Source organism: Scyliorhinus torazame, unplaced genomic scaffold (assembly GCF_047496885.1).
Source record: "Scyliorhinus torazame isolate Kashiwa2021f unplaced genomic scaffold, sScyTor2.1 scaffold_151, whole genome shotgun sequence".
Taxonomy (NCBI): Eukaryota; Metazoa; Chordata; class Chondrichthyes; order Carcharhiniformes; family Scyliorhinidae; genus Scyliorhinus; species Scyliorhinus torazame.
The window spans coordinates 91,998-110,692 of NW_027307878.1; positions in this window are offsets into that span (position 1 = coordinate 91,998).

Consider the following 18,695-nt stretch of genomic DNA (forward strand, 5'->3'; position numbering starts at 1 on the left):
TTTAAAACGTTTACTTCATGTGCGACTGAAACATTTATTGTTTGAATGGATAAATCCCATTTTGTCCATTCATATTCAGGCTAATCTGCCCCACACAGTATTTGGCAGCAATCCAACCGCCTGCAGCAGGCAGGCTCGAATGTTCAAAGTTGTTTACAGGAAACATCTGGATCTTTTTTTCAGAGATCTGTTTCCTCAGTACTGACCGTTTGGCTGCAAGCCAACTTCAAACTCTTAACATTGTCAATGAGGACTATTTATAAACAAATCTACCCAGCAACAGTACTGGAGATCATTTTACGTTTTAAATTGCGAACCTATCTGAACTGTTCCCATCTCAGGAAAGGAGAGTTATCCAGCTTTTCTGGACCCTCTTAGCAACAACAGCCGGCTGGAGATCTCTCCCACATCTCATAACATTGTGATGATGGATAGAAATACAATTAGACTATCAGACAATTAGACTATTAGACAGATCAACATGGATATTCTGTCTTTTTTCCTACATGCTTCCATGGAATGTGGGACTCACTGGCAAGACCACCATGTGTTCCCTGTCCCTAATTGCTGTTGAACTGAGTGGTTTGCTGGGGCAGCTCAGAAGGAACTGAAGAGTCAGACATGTTGCTGTCTGACTGGAGCCACATGTAGGTGAGACCAGGGAGGGATGTCACATTTCCTTCATTGGTGAAGCGGAGGGGATTCCATGGACACAGTTAGTCTATATTCCAGATTTATTAATTGAACTCAAGTTCCCCCACCGGCCATGGTAGGATTTGTTCGCGAGTTCCCACAGAATTAGCCTGAGCCTTTGCATTATTGGTTCAATGGCATTAATACTCCCCCACCGCCCAACCAAAAGATAAAAGGATGACTGCTTTGATGTAGGGATGGATGTTGGTTGGATGCCTAAATATGTTGATTGAGGAATCAGTGAATGGGGTTGATGGATGGATGGATAGATGGTCCTGAAAGATGCTGTTCTACATTCTCAGTTTTGCGCTTGATGACTTCACAAATTAAAGCTGGTCCTTTATAAATTGCATCAGAATGATACAATCGGTGGCTGAAGATTTCCTGTGTGAATTCCATCCCCAGACTATTGGGAACAGACCAGCTGGGCGTTACTAGGAGGAAACTGGAGATACTCCTGTGGTGCTGGTGTTATTCTCTGCTGATGGTGAATCTTCATCTCAAAGACAGAAAGCGGGAACATGATTAGGTTGAGGAGGGACGGTAATATTTGGAACATTTCATGTACAATAAGTCACTCAAGATGTCCTCCCCCAAATTAATGAAGACACCAGACTAAAAACATATTAATGTGAATACAGAAATACCGTGAAACTCAGTGGACAGCTGCAGACTTTGAATTACTTTCCAAAACAGTGTAATAACAAATCGGGATTGAAAGGTGCAATAACGTCACATTAGGTACAGACATTTTCATTTCTACCATCACCACCTGGAAATTCCGCTCCAAATCACTGACTATCCGGACTTGGAAATATATCGCCGAATCTTCGCTGTCGCTGGTTCAAATGACTAGAACTCCCTCCCTAACAGCATCGTCGGTGTGCCTGCACCAGAGTGACGGCAGAGGTTCAAACACGCAGTTCACCGCCACTTTGTGAAGGGTAATTAGCGATGGACAATAAATCATGGCCTAGCCTGCGACGCCCACACCGTATAACTTAATTTAAAACTGTTGTAATCTTTGTGAAACGATGGTAGTTGGTGAATCTAATTATTTATGTTCATAAATAAATGAAAAACTGTGAATATAATTACTATGTTTCTGAACATTTATGGCCTGCTCCTTCTCTGCTGGAAGATATAAACCATCCCACAGGAGATCCATGATGCAAAATCATAACCAATATGTGAAAGCAAAGTGGACAGAGGAGACTGCAGCAACTATTGACATATCTCACTCATAGCAGCACTGGGAAGGCCTTTGCTAGTTTCACACTTTAAACACTTCATCTGCTTGCAGGCCGAATGTAGCTGGAAGCAAGGTGCGGTATTCATGTCGCAAGATTTACTCTGGACATGATCTGCTCCCTCTGCCACACCCCTTCACCTTACTTTCATCAATCTCAATAAACTTTCGGCACCGTCAGCGGAGCAGGGACTATACGATTTGGAGACATTTGGCTGTCTGCTAAAGCTCCACTGTTTCATTCACTCTTTCCCTGGCAAAACACTGTACAGATTGATGATTCCACTTCCGACAGATTCTAAGTGAATAATTGAATGAAAGAGGACCGTGTCCCACACCCAACTTTATTGGACAGCATCCTGCTGATCTTCGCCTTCCCTGAAGATATGGATGAAGTCCACTTGCACACTAGGCCAGGCTGCAACCTCTACAACCTTCCAGTCATCAAAACGGAGACATAATCACAATACATCCTCCACAGAGAATTCCTCTACGCGGAATCATCCAAACAAAACTTCATCTACAGAAACTATGTCTCCGGTGTCTATAACTTGTTCTTCCTTACCAATGAGTAGTATGAGGAAAACCGTGGTCGTGGGACAAGGTGTTGCAATTTCGCCAATGGTCACGAAAAATAAGAGCAGGCGATAATTTCTGCTGCCGAGTTTCCGCGCTGAGAGGCTGCCTTGAAGTAGAATGTGATGCTGACATGGGGAAAGCAGATCCGACCTTTGTTTTACTCATTGAATGTCCATGGAATAATATCAAGCTGACCCTTTGGAGCAAGCTGATGGTTTATAAGGCCCGAGCTCTCAGAACCTTGTTGTATGACTGTGAAACAACGACTTACAGCTGTCAAGAAAAATAGCTCAGCCAATTTCATCTTTGTTGTCCGCAATGCATTATGGATATTTACTGGCGGGACAAAATCAGAAATGCGGCAGTTCTCTCAAAGACAGAGCTTCCAAGTCTCTCCAAGACAATTAAAAATAGGTGGTTTGCACATTTCCAGTATGGTCCCTAAATGTGACATGGCCACACGACCAAGGAATTTCCACTTTGCGAAGTAGCCGGAGCCACGCATCCAGTGGGAAGCCCGATATTCCGCTTCAATGATTCTTCCAAGTGTGACATAATGTCCCTAAACCTAAACATTGATCATCACACTTGGGTGTCACCAGCTGCAAACGGAAAATAATGGCGACACCTCCGGCGGGCTGGTGTGAACCACCAGGACCAGTGGATTTAGCAGCTTTGAAATAGACACAAACCGAGAAAATGACAACCCAGAAGACAATTGGGAGCTTCAGGTGCAACATTTGTGGAACTATTTGCTGTGTATCTATTGGAAAAAGAAGGATGCCGTGGCCTTTGTGAAATTTAGTTGTACGCAACATGTGTTTCACACAAACACACACACACACACACAGTCTCTCACACACGCATTCTCTCTGCCTTACACGCACACCCACATTTCCCCTTTAAAATTAAAATCCCATGTTAACTTCCTGGGAAGCGTCGGAGACAATGACCCCAACCATTTTCCAGGTGGTATAATGAATCAATAAACTCTCCCCAACACTATGTTTGTTAGATGAATGTTACATTTCCCACGGACTCCATTAAGCGCCCAGGTAAAGATTCCTCCATTTAACAAAGATGAACATAAATGCATGACCAGGAATTGAGCCGCTTTGCTCTGGTGCTGATCTCAATGTGGGAGAATCAGCCAGCGACACCTGCAATTAGTTACACTTTAAATGTTGGCACCTCCCGCAGAAGGCGATGTGATTTTACATTTGTGGGAATGGATTATGGATACATCAACATCATAGATTATACCTGACAGCGACATTTTCACAGTAACTGCAATTGCAAATTTTGGCCAGCAGATAGAATTTAAATCGAAATGCCTTGCATTACATGAAGCAGACATTGCCTCAATAATTACTGCTGTCTCTGCTCATTTTAAATTGGACTCCATCTGTATTTTTGTCAGACTAGACTCTGTCTTTGTTTATAATACGCGACTCTCTGTTTCAATTAGTACTGCACCAGTACTTGTTAATGTTTATATCACACAATCAATGTGATCCTATTTTCAATATACAGGATCTATCTCTGCAGTTTTGCCACATCCAGTCCTGAATATTAATGAATAAATAAACAAGTAGCCGGAATAGGAGCATCAATAAAATTTCCCTCTTCAATGATGGGGGACCCCAGCACGTCAGAGCAAAAAACAAGACTGAAAGTTTCTGCCAGAGGTGCCGAGAGGATGATCCATCTCGGCCTCCTCCGGTGGTCCGCATCATCATGGGTGTCAGTCTTCAGGAAATTTGATTCACTCCACACGATATCAAGAAATGGCAGACGGCGCTGCAAATGCATTATCCTTGGCAACATTCCAGCAACAATGTTGAAGGTTTGTGCTCCAGAACTGGCTGCGCCCCAGACAAGTTCCTCCAGTACAGGTACAGCACTGGCATGTACCCAACAATGTGTATCATTGCCAAACATGACCCGTCCACAAAAGGCAGGATAAATCCAACCCAGCTAATTATTTCCCTATCAGTCCGCATTCGATTATCAGCAACTTCATGAGAAGTGTCAAGGATCACCCTGTCACATATAGTCTCCATAGCATAATGTCCCCGGCCCTAGCTTCACAATTCATCATAACGTCAGAAGTGGGATGTTCGCTGATGATTACTAAATGTTCTGCACCATATTCGACTCCTATAATACTGAAGCAGTCTGTCTTCATATACAGCAAGACTTGGACAACATTCAGACTTGGACTGACAAGTGTCAGGCAATGACTATCCCAAAAAGGGAGATTCTAACCATCTCGCCAGGATTTTAAATGACACCACCGTGATTGAATCACCCACTATCAACATCCTCTGTATTATCATTGATTAATAACTGAATTGGAAGAATATTTTAAATACTATGGCTACAACAGCAGCTCAGTGGCTGGAAATTCTGCGGTGAGCATCTCACCTCCTGACCTCCTAACCCAGATCCATCATCGATAAGGCAGAAGTCAGGAGTTTAACTGAATGTTCTCCATTTGTCTGAAGTGTGCCCATCAAGCAACACTCGAGAATCGCGACGCCATCCACGACAAAGCAGCCGACTCGACGAACACCCCATCCACCAGCTTAAACATTCACTGCCTGAATCACGGGTGTACAATTCTAGCAGCGTGAACGATATTCAAGGATCTATTGCAGCAACTGCCTCCTCCCAAACCCACAAACTCAGCCATCTAAAAGGACCAGGCCCGACCGATGCATTACAACAGCAGGCCTTGCAAGTTCTCCGCCAAGCCACACACCATCTTGATGGGAACTATGTTTCTGTTCCTTCACTGTCACTGGTCAAAATCCTGGAATCCCTTCCTATCAGCACTGTGGGTGTACTTAGTCAGTATGGAATGCAATGGTTCAATAAGAGGGCTCAGCACCTCATTCTCAAGGGCAATTAGGAATTGGCATCGAATGTTGACGTTACTGGTGACGCCAAGATCCCACTAAACCATTTTAAACATATCGCTCAACTTACATTCACCCAGCCCCCGCCTCGGATTACATTACACTCGGCCGTGTCTCTATCACATTGCAACAGGCTCTCTCTCAGTTTTCCTGCACTCGGCTGAATATCAGTTGTTAATATACCAGCTCACACCCTGTTTATATTACAAATCATTAATTATGACGCACTGACCCATGTCTAGGTTAATCTGGTAAGAAATGCGTCACAATCGTTGCTGCATCAGAACTTTTATCTGTGCATCGTAAACTGGAACAACATTCTGTTTGCATCACATGTGGTTCTGTCTCAATTATTACTCGACTAGATATTTAGATTCTAATAAAGTCAATCCTGCTTTAGTTAATGCTACACCTGCCCATGTCCCTGTTTATATAACACTAGGCCCTGCCTGTTATTCTTGTATTGTACAATATCCTTCTTATTGCTGCATTGTTTATGTCTCAATTTGTATCAGTCGACACTCCGCTAGACCAGAACTCAGTTTAGATTGCACTAGACCCAGTCTCTGCTTATGGTGCCGGCGGCACGGTGGCACAGTGGTTAGCACTGCTGCCTCATAGCTCCAGGGTTCAATTCTTGACTATCGTGCCGAGATTGCACTTTCTCCCTGTGTCTGAGTGGCTTTCCTCCGGGTGCTCCGGTTTCCTCCCATAGTCCAAAGATGCGTCGGTTAAGTTTATTGGCCATTCTAAATTGCGCAGGTCATGGTGCAAGGGCGGGGGATGGGGGAGGGTGATCTTTCATAGGTAGGTGCAGATGCTATGGGCCCAGTGACCTTCTGTCCTATAGGGATTCTATATTTGATCCTGAATCTGCCTATTTTTTCCGAGACCTGCTCGCTTTTATTAATGCACCATATGATACCTCTGTTTTTAACTGTGGGAGCATTATACCACATGTCTTTGAGATGGAAATATAATATATTAAATACATATTTTGGACAAGAAATCAGTATATGGCAACAGCCTGAAACGGGATGTATAGTGTCTACAGTGTGTGCGATGCAACATTTGATATTCATTTTCAGTGCAGTTAGCGAATTAGATTTCAGTTGGCATTTCTTCTTTGCCAATGCCCAAGACCAATTTCTGCCCCAGAGAGCTGTATGTGTAGGAGGATGCAGAGTATTGTGTTCCCATGTGCTTGCTGCCCTTGTGATTCTCGGAGGTCTCGGGTATGGAAGGTGCTGTTGAAGAATTCTTGGCGAGTTGTTGCAGTGCATCCCGTCGATGTTACACACTGCAGCTACTGTGTGGCCGTTGTGAAGAGAATGAATGTTGCTGTAACATTAAGTACTCAGTTATTTATCTAATGGTCCTTTGCTTATGTTGCACAATTACAACTGGTCCATTCCCTTAGTTTATTGCACTAGGCCCAGGCAATAGAAGTTAAGTTGCACAATTTGAAATGGCTGCAAGAAGATCAGGGAGATCTGTGGTTGTATGTACACACAACTAGGGTGCTGACAAGACAGATGGCGACGTTTATCTGGGCATAGATCAGCATTGTTCGCTGAAGAATTTTACATTATTACTGTTCCCTCAGTTTTTCTTTATCTTCACAATTTCCAGCCACTTTCAACATTATTGTGCATGGTGTACCGCAGCAAATACTGAGGCCGGGCCCAATGTAATATGAACAGAGATATGGCCCAATGCAGAACTGAGGCTGTGTCTAATTTAATACACAGACAGGTTTAAATTAATAGAAACAGAGTCAGGTTCTAGGTTAATGTAAACAGAGACAAACAGATTCCATGTGTCCATAAGATATAGGAGCAGAATTAGGCCATTCGACCCATCGAGACTGCTCCGCCATTAAATCCTGGCCGATATGTTCCGAATCCCCATTCTCCTGCCTTCTTCCAATAACCCCTGAACTCCTTATTGATCAAGGCATGTCCTCTAATTGGTGGCCTAGTTTAATATGAACAATCAGTGGAAGGAATAACAGGAATGTGGAATATTTGGCTAATGGAAAAGTTCTTGAAAGTGTGGATGAGCAGAGGGATCTAGGTGTCCATGTACATAGATCCCTGAAAGTTGCCACCCAGGTTGATAGGGTGGTGAAGAAGGCCTATGGAGTGTTGGCCTTTATTGGTAGAGGGATTGAGTTCCGGAGTCAGGAGGTCATGTTGCAGCTGTACAGAACTCTGGTACGGCCGCATTTGGAGTATTGCGTACAGTTCTGGTCACCGCATTATAGGAAGGACGTGGAGGCTTTGGAGCGGGTGCCGAGGAGATTTACCAGGCTGTTGCCTGGTATGGAGGGATATGAGGAAAGGCTGATGGACTTGATGTTGTTTTCGTTGGAGAGAAGAAGGTTAAGAGGAGACTTAATAGAGGCATACAAAATGATTAGGGGGTTGGATAGGGTGGACAGTGAGAGCCTTCTCCCGCGGATGGAAATGGCTGGCACGAGGGGACATAACTTTAAACTGAGGGGTAATAGATATAGGACAGAGGTCAGAGGTAGGTTCTTTACGCAAAGAGTAGTGAGGCCGTGGAATGCCCTACCTGCTACAGTAGTGAACTCGCCAACATTGAGGGCATTTAAAAGTTTATTGGAGAAACATATGGATGATAATGGTATAGTGTAGGTTAGATGGCTTTTGTTTCGGTGCAACATCGTGGGCCGAAGGGCGTGTACTGCGCTGTATTGTTCTATGTTCTATGTTCTATAATCAGAAACAGATCCTTATTGAATATAAACTGACACGGGTACGAGGTAGTATAACATAAACAGAGGTGGGTTCACGGCCTGGTACAATACAGAGGCAGGGCCTACTGTCCCTTCAAACACTCGCAGGACAGTTGCATCATTGGTTGGAGGCAAGATGTTGCCAGGACTTCTTCAATCATACTGTCCCCATCAAACATTCCCAGAGCAGCTGCAGATTGCATGAGGGGCTGGTTTAGCACAGCGGGCTAAAAAGCTGGCTTGCAATGCAGACCAATGCCAGCAGTGCGGGTTCGATTACCATACCGGCCTCTCTCAACAGGCGGTGGAATGTGGCGACTTGAGGCTTTTCACAGTAACTTAATTGAAGCCTACTTGTGACAATAAGCAATTATTATTTTGTGGAACGAAATTCCCTCTACATAACTCGCTTAGACATATTAAAGGCCTGAAAATCAAGGGTTCTATACCAGGCGAAAGCTCTTCTGCACTCTTCATTCCGAGATCCCCAAGCCAGGTTGACAGTGGGGTTAGTTACTGGGTAAAGAAACCTCTGCATTTTTCCATCAAACTCACCCAGGTCAGGTCCAGCAGAGTTCAGATACGGAGTAAATCTCCCTGTGCACATCCATAACAAACACTCACAGGCCAGGTTTAGTGCAGGTTACATGCAAGTAAAGCTTGCTCCACCCTGGGCAAACAAATGCTCCAAGGTCACGGCAGCTTGGTGAAGTACAAGGAAAGATTCTCCGGCCCTGCCACATCAAATCCTCGCCACCAGGCCCAGCCCAGATAGGGTAAAATTTTCCTACAGTTCTCATTAAACACTCCAAGATCATTGAATGCTCCAACCACATTTTAGAGTTAAACTCCCTCTACGTATTCCAATTCATTGGATTCAACCCATTTAGTTGGAAACCAATGGGGTGCGATTGGGCTGAGAGAATGTATTGGCCACATGTTGACTTCATGTTGTCGATTAAGCACAATGACCCATCGTGGAGAGTTATCAGAAAGGCAGAGAAGGAGATAGGATACAGAAAAACTCTACGAACACATTTTGCAGGTCCTTATACTTAGAGATTAGAGGGAATCTTTCCTAATTCTGAACATGGATATCATCATGAAATTTTTCTCATATAACTGATAAATAGAAAATGTCGAAAAACAAGCATTACTGGAATCCGTTGATCTATTTGCATCCTTGCCTCTATTTCAGTGTTCTGTTGGTGGGGAAATATTTGTTTTGTTTTTCTCAGTCCACAATCTAAACTGGGACTTCTATTTCTGTGTTTATTTACCTAAACACCTCACTGGTCACAATTAAGTGTGCATTTCAGCAAAACGAGATAAACATATTCACGTATTGATTGGTTTCAACTCCAAATAGTGGTTTATTTTAAGAATATTGACAGTTGGTTAAAGTGAATAGAAACTTCCATTAGAACAGATGTTACTTAATTGAAAGAAAAATAGATTTAAATTAAATATTCATTCTGAAAGTTATGAAGCCTCAATTAATAAAGCACCTTTAACCAGCTACTTTTCCACTGAATGTTACTTTGATTGAAATATTAACCAGTTTAAAGTATTTAAATTAAAACGTAAGGCAGAGGAGTGATCTATTGTCACATTAATCTCAGATCATTCGACATGTTACAACTTGCAGTTTAAAATGTAAACATTTGGAAAGAGCTTGCTTTTGTAAAACGCTTTACCCGATCTCAGGTCATCCCAACGCCCTTACAACTCACTGATATATTTTTGCTGAATTTAGTCACTGCTGTAATGTTGGAAACAGAGCAGGGAATTTGTGCACAGCAAGCTCCCACAAACTGAGATGTGATAAGTGACCAGCTAATCTGTGATTTTAGTTGAAGAACGGACATTGGTCTAGCATACTGGGAAAAGCAGCTCTGCTCTTTAGAATTATGTCAATGAGGTAATCCACCTGAAATGTGAATCTGTTCCTCTCTCTGCTGATGCTCACTGACTTGCTGAGCAGCCTTTTTTGTTGTTTTAGTTTTAGATTTCCAGAATCTGCAGCACTTTGAACAGTTTTGGATTCATTTCCGCCATATGGCCATCAGTAACACAGTCAGCATTAACTGTCCATCCCGAGGAGCCGGATGGGAACCACCTTTTTGATAAGGTGCACTTCGGGCGGTTTAATTCACATTTGACTTTCTGTAGCATCGTCCCATCAACTGACTTGCTTGCTCGGCAATATCAGAGATAGTTAATAGTCAACCCATCATTGTTGAACTAGAGTTACATATAGGGCAGAGAGATTAAGGAGGGAAGCTTTCTTCTCCTGAAGGACATTGGTGAATCTGCTGGGCTTGGCGAAATTTCGATAGCTTCATGAGTATTATGAAAGACAAGATGATTTTTATTTCTGATTTATTAATTCATTCAATTGCTATTTCCCCCAGCTACCATAAAACTATAAGAGGGAGGAGCAGATGTTGGCCATTCAGCTGATGGAATATGATCTGCCATTCAATGAGATCGTGGCTGATCTGATAAAATCCACAACTGCTTCCGGTTGCAGCTATGCGGAGCTAAGCCGCACGATTCGGCAGCTCCCGCTACCACGGACTTTCGGGCTCGCTAGAGGAGCCCCAACGGAACTTTTTTTGACGTCAACCCGTGGGGAAGGGAAGAGAGAGGTCCCCCTCCAACTTCTATGAAAGGGACCAGAAGTGTAACGGCCAAAAAATCGTCACTGGAGCAGCGGGAGAAGCGAGGGAAAGAAAACAAAATGGCGGCGGCCAGAGACAAAGGGGAGCTGCAGGAGTTCATCAAGCGCTGCTTCGAGGAGCAGCGCGAGGAGATGCGCAAGGAGATGCTGGCGCCTATGCTTTCGGCAATTGAAGGACTCGGGATCACCCAGAAGGCCCACGATGTTAAGATCCAGGAGGTAGAGAAAAGAGTCAGTCAGCACGAGGACGAGCTCTTGGGCCTGGCGGTGAGAGTGGAGCAGCACGAGGCGCTACACAAGAGGTGGGCGGGAAGACTCGAAGACCTGGAGAACAGGTCGAGGAGAAAGAATCTGCGGATCCTGGGTCTCCCTGAAGGATTGGAGGGGGCCGATGCTGGGGCATATGCGAGCACGATGCTCGGGGCGATGATGGGCAAGGAGGCCCCTTCGAGGCCGCTGGAGTTGGACGGGGCACACCGGGTGCTGGCGAGGAAGCCCCAGGCAAATGAGCCGCCAAGGGCGATGCTGGTGAGGTTTCACCGGTTCACGGACAGAGGGTGGGTCCTGAAATGGGCCAAGAAGGAGCGAAGCAGTAAGTGGGACAATGCAGAGATCCGAATATACCCGGACTGGAGCACGGAGGTTGCAAAGCGGAGAGCAGGTTTCAACCGGGCCAAAGCGGCGTTGTACCGGAAAGAAGGGAAATTCGGAATGCTGCAGCCAGCGTGACTGTGGGTCACATACAAGGGCCAACACTATTACTTCGAAACGCCTGAAGAGGCGTGGACCTTTATTCAAACCGAAAAGTTGGACTGTTACTGAGGGTTTGTGAGGGTGGGGGGGACGTTTGAGGTTTGATGTGTGATGGTTGGTGTATATAGGGGGTCAACCACGCGCAGGAATGTTACATGGTCTGGGGGAGAGAGACAAGGCCGCGACAGGAGATGCGCCAGAGGGGGCGGAGTGGGCTGTGGAAAGCGTGGTGTTGGGAAGAAAGGCGGGAAGGGGAACGAAGGAATGCAGATAGATTGGGGGACTCCCACACGGGGAGGTCAATGGGACACCGGGGGAATCCGGGGTCAGCAGGTGTCAGCTGACTTACGGGAGTGACATGGGGGGAGCAAAAAAGCTAGACAGGGGTCTAGCGGGGGGGAGGGGAGAGGGGGAAGGGGGGTGGGGGGGGAAAGGGTTGCTGCTGCACTGGCCGAAAGGGAATGGGACACAGAAGAGGTGGTCGGGGCGGGGGTCCCCGTCTGGGGGACTGGAGGGCGAGGGAGGTGTGGACACGGGACTGGCCCAGAAAAGGAGATGGCTAGTCGGCGGGGGGGAGGGGGGGGGGGGGGTGAGAGCCCTTCCAATCCAGCTGATAACGTGGAATGTGAGGGGCCTGAATGGGCCGGTGAAGAGGGCTCGAGTGTTCGCGCACTTAAAGGGACTGAAGGCGGACGTGGCCATGCTCCAGGACGTGGTCATGCTCCAAGAGACACACCTGAAGGTGGCGGACCAGTTCAGGCTAATAAAGGGATGGGTAGGACAGGTATTCCACTCGGGACTGGGCTTGAAGAATAGAGGGGTGGCAATATTGGTGGGAAAGCGGGTGACATTTGAGGCCAAGACTATTGTAGTGGACAATGGAGGGCGATATGTAATGGTGAGCAGTAGGCTGCAAGGACGTGGGTGGTGTTGGTAAACGTATACGCCCCGAACTGGGATGATGCAGGATTCATGAAGCGCATGTTGGGGCGCATTCCGGACCTGGAGATAGGAGGCGTGATAATGGGAGAGGACTTCAATACAGTGTTGGATCCAGCACTGGACCACTCCAAATCAAGGACTGGAAAGAGGCCGGCGGTGGCCAAGGTACTTAAGGGGTTTATGGATCAGATGGGGGGAGTGGACCCATGGCGGTTTGCAAGGCCGCAGGCCAGGGAATTTTCTTTCTTCTCCCATGTACACAAAGCCTACTCCCGGATAGATTTCTTTGTTCTGGGTAGGGCGCTCATCCCGAGGGTGGAGGGGATGGAGTATTCGGCTATAGCCGTTTCGGACCATGCCCCTCACTGGGTGGAACTGGAGCTGGGAGAGGAGAGGGACCAACGCCCGTTGTGGCGGCTGGATGTGGGACTGCTGGCGGACGAGGTGGTGTGTGGGAAGGTGAGGGGGTGTATCGAAAGGTACTTGGAGGCCAACGACAACGGGGAGGTGCGGGTGGGGGTGGTATGGGAGGCGTTGAAGGCGGTGATCAGGGGAGAGCTAATCTCCATTAGGGCCCATAGGGAGAAGACAGAGGGCATGGAAAGGGAGAGGTTAGTGGGGGAGATTTTGAGAGTGGACAGGAGATACGCAGAGGCCCCGGAGGAAAGATTACTTGGGGAAAGACGACGGCTCCAGACGGAGTTTGACCTGTTGACCACAGGGAAGGCGGAGGCACAGTGGAGGAAAGCACAGGGGGCGACCTACGAGTATGGGGAAAAGGCTAGTCGGATGCTGGCACACCAGCTCCGTAAGAGGATGGCAGCGAGGGAAATAGGGGGAGTCAGAGATGGAAGGGGTGCCACGGTTTGGAGTGCGACGAAAATAAACGAGGTATTTAAGGCCTTCTATGAAGAGCTGTACAGATCCCAGCCCCCAGCGGGGGAAGAGGGGACGAGACGATTCCTAGACCGGCTGAGATTCCTGAGTGTGTAGGAGCAAGAGGTGGCTGGTTTGGGGGCACCAATTGGGTTGGAGGAGCTGATCAAGGGTTTGGGGAGGCCGATTTGGGTTGGAGGAGTTGAGCAGGCGGGGAAGGCCCCGGGACCGGACGGGTTCCCGGTGGAGTTCTACAGGAAGTACGTAGACCTGTTGGCCCCGCTATTAGTGAGGACCTTTAATGAGGCAAGAGAGGAGGGGACACTGCCTCCGACAATGTCAGAAGTGACAATTTCTTTGACCCTAAAGCGGGACAAGGACCCACAGCAATGTGGATCAAACAGGCCGATCTCGCTCCTGAATGTGGATGCAAAGTTGCTGGCACAAGTGCTGGCCACGAGGATCGAAGACTGTGTACCGGAGGTGATCCATGAAGACCAGAAGGGATTCGTAAAGGGCAGGCAATTAAACAGTAACGTGCGGCGGCTCTTAACCGTTATGATGACGCCACCGGTGGAGGGAGAGGCGGTGATAGTGGTAGTTATGGACGCGGAGAAGGCCTTTGACCGAGTAGAGTGGGAGTACCTCTGGGAGGTGCTGCGTAGGTTTGGGTTTGGGGGACGGTTTATCAGTTGGGTTAAACTCCTTTACAGAGCCCCGGTGGCGAGTGTAGTGATGAACCGGCGGAGGTCGGAATACTTTCGACTGTACCGAGGGACGAGGCAGGGGTGCCCCCTGTCCCCCCTGTTGTTCGCATTGGCGATCAAACCATTGGCCATGTTATTGAGGGAGTCTAATAAATGGAGGGGGGTGGTCCAAGGTGGAGAAGAGCATCGGGTGTCGCTATATGCAGATGACCTGTTGCTGTATGTGGTGGATCCAATGGAGGGGATGGCGGAGGTCATGCAGACTCTAAGGGAGTTTGGAGACTTTTTGGGCTATAAGCTCAATGTAGGGAAGAGTGAGCTCTTTGTATTACAGGCGGGGGACCAAGGAAGAGGGATAGGGGACCTACCGCTGAGGAGGGCGGAGGGGAGCTTTCGGTATCTGGGAATCCAGATAGCCAGGATTGGGGGGCCCTACCTAAACTGAATCTGACGAGGCTGGTGGAGCAAATGGAGGAGGATTTCAAAAGTTGGGACATTTTACCGCTTTCGCTGGCGGGTAGGGTGCAGTCGGTCAAAATGGTGGTCCTTCCGAGGTTTCTGTTTGTATTTCAGTGCCTTCCCATCGTGATCACTGAGGCCTTTTTTAAGAGAGTAGGTAGGAGTATAATGGGTTTTGTGTGGGCGAACAAGACCCCGAGGGTAAGGAGAGGGTTCCTGGAACGCAGTAGGGACCGAGGAGGGTTGGCGCTGCCAAACCTGGGGAGCTACTACTGGGCAGCAAATGTGGCGATGATCCGCAAGTAGGTTATGGAGTGAGAGGGGGCGGCATGGAAGAGGATGGAGATGGCATCCTGTAAAGGAACGAGTCTGTGAGCGTTGGTGATGACACCGCTGCCGCTCTCGCTGTCAAAGTATACCACAAGCCCGGAGGTGGCGGCAACGCTAAAGATCTGGGGCCAGTGGAGACGGCACAGGGGTGCAATGGGAGCATCGGTGTGGTCCCTGATCAGGGGTAACCACCGGTTTGTCCCGGGGAAGATGGATGGGGGGTTCCAGAGCTGGCATCAGGTGGGGATTAGAAGAATGGGGGACCTGTTCATTGACGGGACGTTTGCGAGTCGAGGGGCACTGGAGGAAAAGTTTGAGTTATCCCTGGGAAACGCCTTTAGATATATGCAGGTGAGGGCTTTTGTGAGGCGACCGGTGAGGAAGTTCCCATTGCTCCCGGCACAAGAAATTCAAGACAGTGTGATCTCGGGTGTATGGGTCGGGGAGGTCAAGGTGTCGGCAATACACCAGGAGATGAAAGAAGATGGGGAAGCGCTGGTAGAAGAGTTGAAGGGTAAATGGGAGGAGGAGCTGGGGGAAGTGATCTAGGAAGGTTTGTGGGCTGATGCCCTAGGTCGGGTTAATTCCTCCTCCTCATGTGCCAGGCTCAGCCTGATACAATTTAAGGTGGTTCACAGAGCTCACATGACGGGGGCGAGGTTGAGCAGGTTCTTTTGGGTAGAGGACAGATGTGGAAGGTGCTCGGGGAGCCTGGCGAACCATGTCCATATGTTTTGGTCATGTCCGGCACTGGATTGGTTCTGGAGAGGAGTGGTGGGAGCAATATCTCAGGTGGCGAAAGTCCGGGTCAAACCAAGCTGGGGGCTAGCACTATTTGGAGTAGTGGACGAGCCGGGAGTTCAGGAGGCGAAAGAGGCCGGCATTCTGGCCTTTGCATCCCTAGTTGCCCGGCGAAGGATCTTGCTAATGTGGAAGGAGGCAAAGCCCCCCCAGCGTGGAGGCCTGGATAAATGATGTGGCTGGGTTCATAAAGTTGGAGAGAATTAAGATTGCCTTGAGAGGGTCTGCGCAGGGGTTCTACAGGCGGTGGCAACCGTTCCTAGACTATCTCGCGGAGCGTTAGAGGAAGGTCGGTAAGCAGCAGCAGCAACCTGGGGGGGGGGGGGGATGCCCTGGGCAGGGGGGGGGGACTGCCTGGGAGGGGAACGAGCAAGAGTTAACATGAAGGATTGGGGAAACTGGCACGTACGGGAGAGAGCCAGTGTACAAAGCTATGTAAATATATCATCTTGTCATGTATATATCTTCCTCCGCGCGATTTCTTGCTCTTTTGTTACCGGGGTAAGGTGCCGCTCATTTCAGACGAGGATGAGGAGGAATTTCTTCTCTCAGAGGGTCGTGATTCTATGGAATGCTTATTGTTATTGTTTGTAAGGGAGAAAAAGTGTGTTAAAAAACTTTAATAAATATATATTTTTTTAAATATCCACAACTCCACTTTGCCGCCTCATCCCCATAACCCTTGATTGCCTTACTGATGAAAAATCTGCCTGTCTCAGCCTTGAACATATTTATTGATCAGGCCAACTCTCTACGGCAAAGCATTCCATAGAATCGCTACCCTCTGAGAGAAGAAATTCCTCCTCATCCTCGTCTGAAATGAGCGACACCTTACTCTGAGCTTGTGGCCTATGGCCCTAGACTCACGCACAAGCCGAAACAACCCCTATAGTCTCCACTGTCAAACCCCTTAAGAACACTATATATCTCAGAAAGTTCACCACTCATTCTTCTAAACTCCAATGCGTGTCGGCCTAACCGGCTTAAACTCTGCCCATGTCAGTCTCTGAAGTGCAATTGGTCAGCGTGTTTGGCTGTTTACCGAAAGGCCTGTGATTCAAGGCCAGATTCTTCTTTTTCTGCTGACAGGTAGAGTAACGATGGGCCGAAAGGTCTCTTTCTGTGCTGTGAAATGCTACCTAGCTTTGAAAATCCCTCCATACTCGGGCTTAACCTGAAGAACCTTCTCTGGACTGCCTCCAAAATATCTATCCTTATATAAGGAGACCAAAACTGTTCACAACATTACAATATGCCCTGGTGGAATTTGTACTCCTGTGTCTGGAGTATTAGTTCAGACCTCCAGATTACCAGTTTTGTAATAATATTGCGAGACTATCCCAAAGACTGTAATATCATCACATCTAAAAGGTGGAACAATTGAACATTAAACACTCCTGCATTGGATCACAGGTCTGGATCATGTGCTCAGCTATCTGTTGTGTGAGGTGATATTGATTCTACTGAGACAAGACTGTTAACCTATCATGGTTTGCTTTTTGACATTCTGAAATATTGCTCGGGGAATCTAAAGTTCAAACTCAGGGTCCAGTCTTACATGGGTCAATTTAATTTTCAGAGGCTGGTCTTTTATTAGTCTTGGGTCTTATGCTGACACGATGCTAGTGGTGAATCGGATTCCATTGGCTCCATACAAAATATCAGTTATTCCAAAAATAGAGCAAGGCAGAAACATAAGTACAATTTGATCTTCCCACTGCATGAGCTGCACGATCAGAGCGGTTGGAAGCTGGGATTGTTTTCCTTTAACCGAGCAGGTTATGGCAAGGCCTGGTAAAAATGTTCAAAATTAAGAATTGTTTTGTTTGATTAATTAGGAAGAAACTTGATTCACTGGCAGGAGGGTCAGAAAAAGAGGACACTGATTAATTAGATATTAATTAATTCCCCCCCCCCCTCTAATTCTAAACCGATCAAATTGCAACATGACTAGACAGGGCGGATACAGAAAGGATGGTCCCGATGGTGGGGGAAGCTAGAACGAGGGGTCACCATCTAATAATACGAGGTAAACCATTTAGGATTGTGATGAGGAACAATATCTTCACCCTGGGAGCCGTGAATCTGTGGAATTCTCTACCACAGAACGAAGTTGAGTCGAAAGTATTGCATGTTTTAAAGAAACAGTTAGACATAGCTCTTGGGGATCAAAGCTCTAAAGGGACCAAATGAAACGGGGAAAAGCGGAGCAGGCTCGAAGGGCAGAATGGTTTACTCCTGCTCTATTTTTTATGTCACTGTATTACATCAAATCCGTTCTCAAGCCGAATGAGACCCTGTCTTTATTTAAATTAAAGTAAACCCTGTCCCTGTCTATACTACACTGTTCTGTTTCTGTTACACGCATTTAATACTACATTAGACCATGCATAGGATTATATTACATTAAGTTCCGCCTCTTTTATGTTCCACAGGAATTTGTCTCTTTACATCACACTAGGGCCTAACTCTATTGATATTTTACCGGACCATGTTCCTGTTGCCTGTCTCGATATAACGAATGATTGTATATTTTTGCTTGTTTGTACGAGTACAATCATTGTTGATTTGGAGATTATATTCATTTTTGTTAATACCTATAAGTAGTTCAATGAAATTTGTATTTGCTCTGCTATCATGTGGGTAATATTGAGTTCAATATTTTACCAACGTCCCAGTAATGAACTGGGCTTGAGGGACAGGTCTACATATGATCACCGGTGCACAGCACTTTCCAAAAGTTAATGGAAATCTCTGTTTTGTTCAAAATGATGAATTTACTCTTGTGTTACACTCTATCCATTGGAAAGTTGTTTTATGGCGAGGATTATTTTCCTGCCTCGTTTTATATTCACCAATCATCTGATACACTGGCAATGTTAGACAGATCAGTGCTCGCACAGAATCCCCAGATTGGCACCCACAGGTCCACCCAAGCATA